Source organism: Cynoglossus semilaevis, chromosome 5 (genome assembly GCF_000523025.1).
Source record: "Cynoglossus semilaevis isolate Cse_v1.0 chromosome 5, Cse_v1.0, whole genome shotgun sequence".
Classification (NCBI taxonomy): Eukaryota; Metazoa; Chordata; class Actinopteri; order Pleuronectiformes; family Cynoglossidae; genus Cynoglossus; species Cynoglossus semilaevis.
The window spans coordinates 8,528,569-8,537,779 of record NC_024311.1 but is presented as its reverse complement, the minus strand read 5'-3'; the positions used below and the strand labels follow the sequence as shown (position 1 = coordinate 8,537,779).

General features: G+C 42.0%; 1 long non-coding RNA gene across 1 annotated transcript in view; it reads left to right on the top strand.

Moving 5' to 3' along the window:
• Positions 1 to 9,211, top strand: part of LOC112487068 (uncharacterized) — a 79,728-nt gene that overhangs the window by 65,334 nt on the left and 5,183 nt on the right. The gene's annotated exons all lie outside the window — the stretch shown is intronic.

Here is a 9,211-nt window from a genome sequence, read left to right as displayed (position 1 = left end):
AAGATGAATGGAGCGTCAGTCACGGCGACTCCGACCATGTGCTGCTCACACCACCGCGCTTCCTCTTCATCCTTCAGTGAAGCAACGGATTGTCCCAGACTTTTCCCATCCTAATGCCCCGGCTCTGGTGAAGCAGCAGCCGGTGGGCGGAAGAGCAGCAGGCTAAATGACTACTGCCCTAAATTGCTTCCATCTTGGTCGCATTATGGTTTGCATTCTGGTAATTAGCACCATCATCTACAAATCTCTCTGCCCTTTGGCGCTGTTCCACCGCTGCCACGGAAGGTCTGTGCTCGAGAATCCCCCGGAGAGTCGACGGTTAATTTGTCTTTCCCTCCCATACATCACCCAGCCAGGCTGCCTCTGTCACTTTATTTACCTCCGCCATCAGAAAACAGGGGGGCAAGGATTTTTAATTACAAATGCCTTTGGAGACCCCCACATATAAGTCAGACGCACACACCAGAACATGAGCCGGGCCGTGTGTATCTGAGGTTGTTCTGGTGGCCATTTCTAAGTGAGACGACCTTGATGTGGTCAGATGCTGGAAGAGGGTGGAACCTCTGATGTGGTGTGCTGTTTCTCTCAGAAACTATTTTAATTGCGCTGCCTTCCACGCCGCCCACATAGCATCCCCGGCAATAAGCAGGGACAAACCATCTCAATTTGTGAGGCACGTGCACACATGTGCATGCACACTCTGGGATAAGAGTTTTTCTAGACTTTTCATTTTGAGGTAAGAGTTTCAGTCACGGCGGACGGGTTCGGATCCTATGTCCTGCCGCAGCTTCATCCGAGGACTGTAGAGCAGTCGAATCAAACACACACACACACACACACACACACACAGACAGTCCTCCAGCCACATCACACTCCCTACACAAACCTTAGCGGAAAAGGCCAACATGTATATTTGCAGCAGTGGGTTGAATCTTCAAAGATATTTTGATGTCCTCTGTACCGTCGCCTGGGCTGGGACCCACGATTACGTCCTCCAGTTCACAGGCTGCTGCTCTAATCCGTCCCTTTCTTCTTCCACTCCAGTCTCTGGAGTCTCGTCTGTTTCCACAGTGAGTGGAGTCTTTGTGTTTCCAAGTCATGTTTGACATTTCCAGGTGACAAAGAAAACAAACAACAGCAACTAGATGGAGAATTAGTAACAGCTCCACATTTTCATGTATTTGGGATAACTTTTTTTTTTTAATCACCTCCTTTACCCTTTGGAACTAAGCTGTCAAAACCACTTTCAAGAAATAACCCAATGAATGTTTGTGCCTTTTATATATGCACCATTTATATGAAATAAATAAAACAATAAATATTGAAGTTGTTGTAGATTTCAACGACCACAAAGGTCGCCACTGCAGAAAAGCCAGTGTGAAGTCATTTAGAATCAGCTGTAATCAATGCACGTCAGGCTCTCACAGCCAGAGACTGCTCTGGCTGCAGACCACTGGGAGTCCAAACATTACAGAATGAGACGGTGTAGTTTACCTAACACACAGAAACACTGACTGACGTGGGCGGAGTCTGTGAATCTGTTCACCAACGAGAACAGATTCACAACAACAGACTCCACCCACTCACATGAAACATCAACGCTGCCATAAACGATGAGCTTTTATTTGGATTGAAAAAAATAGGGCTGTGGCCATTCAGAAATTGAACCCATCCAACCAACCATGCATCCAACCAACATCCATCCATCCATCCCTCGGAACCCATCCAACCAACATCCATCCCTCCATCCAACCAACCTACAAACCAGCTAACCATCCATCCATTCAACCAACCATCCACCCATCCATCCATCCAAACAACCACCCATCCATCCAACCATCCATCCATCTTGTGGTGTTATTGCTCCTGACAATAACAACATTCTGACTACAGATCAATGATTGGATAAAGAAGCAGAAACAGTGAGAAGAACCTGGACTCCACTGAAACTAAATATAAATCTAACTGATTCCCAGCTCAGACTGGTGAACATCACAAAAGAAATATCTCCTCAGCTGTAGCTTTTTTTTTAAAGCAGCTTTTTGATTCCTGGGCTCGTCTGCACCCTTCAGAACCTCGTCCTAGTTTTTTTTGTCGGAGGCAAATCCACTGTGTTTGGGACTTTTGTCCAGCAATCGGCACAATACAAAGTCGACTAATTGGTCCTTGAATGTGGCCAGGAAGGCTTTCGAGTTCACATTACACTGCACACTTGCATTCCTGACTGTGGCTGGAGTGATCAGATCCCAGTGCATTCTGGGAGCATTCACACCTGTGTTTAGAAGCAACGGGACAATGAGACAATGTTTTTTTTTTTTCCCCTCAGAGAGAAAAGCTCACGATTATTTAGCCAACTTGAAAAATATTTCAACCTGTGTCCGTCTAACACTTGACAAATGAATCCAGAGCTGACTGCATGGAGTGCCCTGACACAAAACCCCCAAAACAGACATTTTAACTTTACTCTTTTCTTCCCTGCAGCCACGAATAAAGGCAAGAATTTCAGGGTTCCTTTTTTAATTGACCTCCCAAAAAAAAAATTCTCCCCCACCACCAACCCCAAAACCCCTCTTGGTACAAAAGGGTTTCTTTTCTGCAATAATACAAAGGTTATTAGCCAGGTCCTTTTTCTTTAGTGGAGGAAAAGGGAGGAACCAGTAATCCAGAGCAAATCAAAATGACCTTTGAACCCTTTCTGCTGTACTTTTTCTCATGGCCAGATTTCTTTGGTGAGGCGCTGATCAGAGGGCTGGACCCGGCTGCTACCTCTCGTCTCCTGACAAATCGCTGCTGAGCCTCCTTTGTCCACAGCACTTTGATCTCACCTGCTTGTCAGGCGCTTCAGGAAAAAAAAAGAGTCTAGTACAGTTCCACAACACAGCAAACAAATTGGCAACTATTTTATCCCCCACCTCCCCTGCCTCCCTGCCTCCCCCCTGTTTCACGTCCACTCTTTGGTTCTTGCTCAGCACAGTTCACCCTTCAGACACACTGTGCAGCTCTGGTTCATGGTGTTTTTAGAACTTTAAACATGGTCAAAGCTGGATCAACTTGGTCGACTTCTACCCCTAATCTATTTGTGTAATTTTGAGGATATATATTTATATACATACACACACACATATATATATATATACTATAAATCCTGCTAGTACATAGGGGCTATATACTGGCAGAATCTAGTACACCTTTGATGTAATCTTGCAGACCAAATATAATTCCACCGAGGGCCTGATTTGGCCCCCGGGCCTGAGTTTGGCACATGTGGTTTAAGCTGTCTTTACCCCACCATCGTTGAAGGATCATTAAGATTTTAGACTGTCTCCTGTTAGTATCAGAGTCTGAACGACCTGTTGTTTTGAAACATTGACAGATTATTTTTGAATGAAAAAAAATAAAGTGATATGACTGGATTTATTTTTCGAATGAAGTAAATTGATAAAACTGAAGTTTTTCAAAGGGATAAGACTGGATTTATTTTAGAATGAAGCAAATTAATAAAACTGAAGTACATTTTTTCAACTACGGGCCGGGGGGGGGGGGGGGGAGGCGTGGACCAATGCTTTTGGAAAAAAAGACGATGAAAGATTTCACCACATTTTCAGTCGTGGTGGAGTTGGCGATGCTGAGATCAGGATGGACGGGATTAGAAATCAGTTCACGGTTAGGACCTGTACTGAGGACGATATTGGACAAAAGATGATGTCATTCAGGATAAAGTATCTCATAGTCCTGTATACCATGTCTATTGTAGTAGCTTAGTGGTTCATGGTGGAATGTGAAATATTTTCTTCATTCTGTAAAAAGACGTCAGTAACTTGACAAAGTTGTTTCATGGAACAATGGGCCCCCCATTGCCCCCCCCCTTCCCTGCTCCCATTTACGTTGATTCCAATGTAATGTACCAGGATCACTGACTACAAAGGTTCTACTGCCACATTAGCAGACTACAGGTTAGCTGTGCCTTTACTGTGCGTCTTGATACAGGAGTTCATGTGCATTTGGCACATCAAAGTCCAACGACGGCCTCTGCAGCGATGAAAGAGTCAGGGCGGGGCTTGACTACGTATCCCACGTATTCATTGTGATATAAATTGGTTCTCATGCACAGAGGAAACATGAGCGAGCGGACAGATGCTGAAAGAGACGGCTGACGAGCCGACGAGGCCTCATCATGTTTCTCCACTCACACAAAAAAGGAAGTGGTTTTATTCCGACCTGGACCGCCTGAAAACAACAACAACCTTCAGAATGTTTTTCTCTCTTTCCCGTTCCTTACCATGCTTTCTCTTTTACTCTAGACTTGACTCGCTCTCTCTCTCTGTCATGCAGTGTCACTCTTTGTCTCTCTCTCTCTCTCTGTAACCAGATAGGCCTGTCCTATACTTCTACAGCTCTTTGATTGTTAGCTGCAGGTTTCAGATGCCTGCGGAGCGACTGCACCTTCCAACAGGCAAATGATTGTGGACAGATGAAACTCTAGAGGCCATCAATGGCTGTGGGACACACACACACACACGCACACACACACACACATGGACACACAAAGAGGAAGCACTACATGGGATAAAAAAATACAAAAACATACTTGCATACAAGCAACAAAAAGCTTGATATTCACACGCACATTGATCAAACCACACACAGACATACAGACCATACACTTCAAAAAGCATGAATGAAATATATATATATAATACACACACACACACGCCAACACACACACACACACGCAGGCAGTGGATCGTGTTTTGCGTGTATGAAAGTGATGTAGTGAAAATTAACATACATTTCCATTTTCATGAACAGGAAATCACTGTATCGTTTTAAGCTAGTCGATTTTTTTTTTTAATAGACTTTTTCCCAATTCGATGTAGCCTAGCATAAAATAGTGCAATTTTCATCGTGGGCTTCATTCGACTCTAAGTTCCCCTTCAAGACTCTAATCTAATCTGGTCTAGTTCAGTTCGGTCCAAGATAACTGAACTCGACTCGACTCGACTCGATCTTATTGAAGAGTAATTTATCTTAGCTTAGCTAAGCCTAACCCTAGCCTAAAGTTTACCCATAAATACAGTAGTCTCATATATTCTGCCCAGTCTGTGTCTGTCCTCCACACTGCCCTGGTGTTTCCACCAAGATCACGGTTTATAAGACACTGGGGCAGCAGCCCAGCCTGGACGGGCAGACACCTGGAGAAGGCTGTAATCAACCTTGAGGATGCCAACTGCTGGAAAACACCAATCACAGTAAAACCACAGAAAAGAGTAAACAGACACAAGTCTACTGAAAACCTGACGGCGTGATCAAATGGACTTCAGTGGCTGCAGAACTTCTTGGACTTCTTGGAATTCAAATTCCCAGTTTTTTTATCTACTGTTGTTTCTCTAAAGGTGCTGAGAAAATGGTACTGGAAGAACTGGGAACTATTTTTGGTCCTTAAATAGTTTCAGTTGGAAAGACGGGAAAAAACCTTTTAGGGTAGAACTTAAGCATTAGCATTAGCATTACACAAACTTTTCTTTTCTTTTCTTTTCTTTTCTTTTCTTTTCTACTTCTTTGCTTCAAAAATGACTTTTAGGCAACCGAACCCAAGACAAATACCAATTTTCCTGTCCTCCCTTCACGTGTTTTTACGCCCCTGTACCGGCGACAGCAGGCTGCTGGGACCAATAGAGAAGTTTAAATGAAGAATTTCTACTATGTTAAGGTTTATTTTTACCCGCTGCAAATTCTTTCCAAGATCCTGACACGGTCACTGGAGGACCACTGAGTGTTTCTCCTTCTCACAGGCTCTAATTTAACAGAGCTGCGCTGCGATCACTCAGTTAGTCTGTTGACCTGTTGACAGAAGTCTGTCTCGAAGGTACTTGAGGGACTGATCTGTTTGCTTTTGTCTTTCAGCCGACATGCTGCAGCTATGTTAATAACCTGTCCAAGGCCCCTCTGCTCGGTGCTCTGTGTGTGTGTGTGTGTGTGTGTGTGTGTGCATGCTTCTTTTTTATTGCACCCATGTTCCTGTCCTGAGGATTTCCCCCCTTGACACTTTAAGCTCAGGGTCAAACAGTTCTGAAACCAAGATAAACCCTCAGAGCTAGAATTGGCTACAATTATATTTGAAGAATACAATGAGTTCTCCATATGTTAGAGGTGGAATATAAACAGTTCCTCTTGTGTGAATGAAACATTTAGCAAAAAAATCTATTAATTTATAATGCATTTAAAATTAAATATGAAATTTAGAATTGGTTTCTTTTTGGTTCCTCAGTCAGTGGTAGTGTGATTTAAGTGTATGATGTATAAATCTTTTTGTTTTTTAATAATGTCTGGCTGCAGCTCTTGAATAAAATAACAAATTGGTGGTAACATGTCGCAGTCAAATTAAAGTGATTTTCTCCAGTGAGTGTTAAAATATTGACAATGTTTTAAAGTGAGTTTCACAGTAATAAACCAAATCAAATTCAATCATTTATTTATCATTATTGTTTATCTGAGGTTCTAAAAAGGGCAAGAGTTAAAAAAGAAAAAAAAAGAAAAAAGCAAATAAGACGACAGACTTTAAAGATTACTTCTCCAAACTGTGAGAGAAAAAAAAAAAACTAGCTTCAGATTTTCATTTTCAACACTAAACTCAACGACCGCTGACGCTGGTTGTGGAAAGCTCTGTGGTTTGTGTTTGTGTGTGTGTTTCTGGGTCATTGTGGCTGCAGGGATAGACAGCAGGTTCAGGAGCAGCAACAGCAGTGAGTCTCAGGCCGGCAATCTTGAGGTTGAGGGGAATCTAAGAGGCTGGGCGGAGAAGAGGGAACAATGAGTGTGCAGAGTGGAGGCTGGCAGCGTGGGAGAATACAGCAGCAACAAATCACAGCCGGGGATGGATCACAGATATGAAGGCAGCAGCTAAACTGGAGTCACTTCACAGCCTAAAAATACCCAGTGTGGTTATAAGCAAATACAAGGTCCAATCTGAGGTTTGTTTGGTTTGGCTTTCCTTCATAACCTGCATTTGTGTCTAGATTCCACAGAGTAGTTGTAGAAACCTTTGACGTAGAATTCATCTTCCTGAATGATCCATCATCATTGGTGATCATTTTTTGTTTTCAGTCACAACTGTCAATCAAGAGATGTCAACTGAGATATATTTACAAGCTGCATTTTATTTAAAAAATGATTTATATTCATGACTGGGTGATGAGTGGGGTTTTTTTTATAATAATAATAATAATGACAATAATCAGATGAATGAATGTTTTCTGTTTTTTTTTTTAATCAATTACTAGACCTTTCGGACGACCCCTTTGAATTCCAGTTGAACCCATATGGGGTCACGATCCCAAGGTTGAAAAACACTGACTTACAGAATAAAAGATTATTATAATTTATTTTGTGGCTGTCTTCAAATGTATGTGATGCCTCTGGGAATTGAACCCACAACTCTCTGCTTGCAAGGCAGGTGTGCTGACCGCTACATTATGGAACTAAATCATTACAGAACCAAAAAATAGAGTTGAACCAAAAACATTTTTCTCATTGTTTATTTAAACATTTTTTCCCCCAATTGTCTTTTACATCAAAGTACAACGAGGGCGACTGCACATGGGCTCCTCGGCAGGAGAGTGTTTCAGTTCTGATGTTCTATGTGTGTGGGCTTTCCCTTCACAAACACTGAGATACAGGAGTGTGCAAGGTGTGTGTGTGTGTGTGTGTGTGTAAATTCTCACCTTGTTAGGACCAGTGTTCTTCTCAGAGCCTCCAGGCTGGTTCTGTTTTAGATTTAAGGCTAAGGTTGCCATTAAGATGTTCCTGTTAGTTAGGGTGAGGTGAGAGATACGCATTGCTGAGGTGAGGGTTTATGTGAATTAATGGCAGCCCACATTTCCTACAGGAAAAAATACATTTTGATCTTGAATTTTTTCCATGTTCTGTCGTCCTTATTGGAAACGAATGTCTGGTTCTGATGAGCAGAACACTGTTCTGTCAGGAGGAGTTAGGAGTTAGGAGTACTCCAGAGGAGTGTGAGTTTAAATTAACTTACAAATATCAGAGACAATTTAGCCATAAAGATTCTGAGGCAAAATTCACAAGATTCCTGACAAAAATCTGATTTTTATAGTTAAAAATTTGAATGCGTAGTATTGGCATTTATTTTTGTGACTGTAACGTTTCCTTTATTTCTATTGTACATTTTACAGTCCTAACAAGACTAGCTGCACCGACATGTGTGTATGTGTGTGTACCTACACTTTTTTTTTTCGTTTTGGGAACTTGGACACTGGCTAAAATTACATTTGGTGATTAGCGTTAGGGTTAGGATCAGGATTAGCCATATATATGTTTATAATGGTTAAGGTTCTAAGTAGTGAATGCATTATGACTGCGTTAAATACTCACAAAACACAAAAATGTGTGTGTGTTTGTGTGTGTGTGTCGGGTTAACATGATGGTATGAAATGATCACAGACATGGGCCACACTCATGTTAATGAGGTCTACATCTACGACTCAGCATGGTGGGCTGTCTAATGAAAAGCAGACGTGTGTGTGTGTGTGTGTGTGTGTGTGTGTGTGTGTGTGTGTGCGTGTGCACTCCCTGAGCTACATACCTCAGCGTGGAGGTGCGACACGATAACGCTTATTATTCCCCTAATAAACACAAGAAACTTCCTGCTCCCAGACTTCACACCAACAGGAAGCTGTGAGCAGGCGCTGCTGTCATGATCCACCTCTGATGTGGATGTGAAGCAAGAACACATGTGGTTCATGGGCCAGAAAGTCAGGACACACCGTGAACTCTGAACGTACCTTCATGAGGAAACACAAAAACCTGTTTAAATAATGTAGTACTACTGTTGATCAGTACAGTACATTTTAAATACTAATAATAATTTCTTAAGTCATTATGTGTTTAGTGAATTGTATATACATTATGGCTAAGCAGGATATTGAATATATATAGATTTATGGTACAATGTAATAGTACAGTATAACATGGGAAAATTTGGGAAAAAGATACTGTGGAATACTAGAAAATAAAATTGAAACAGGAAAAGAGGATTAAATAACAAAAATGTGTTTTAGTGTTTGGAACACTAATGTATATTTGCATATTTACTAGCAATACTTTTTTTCTCTCTTCCTTGTAGTACAACAGATGTGTGTGTGTGTGTGGGGGGGCGTAGGGGCTCAACAGACAGTAGTCGCTGTCTCTTGGC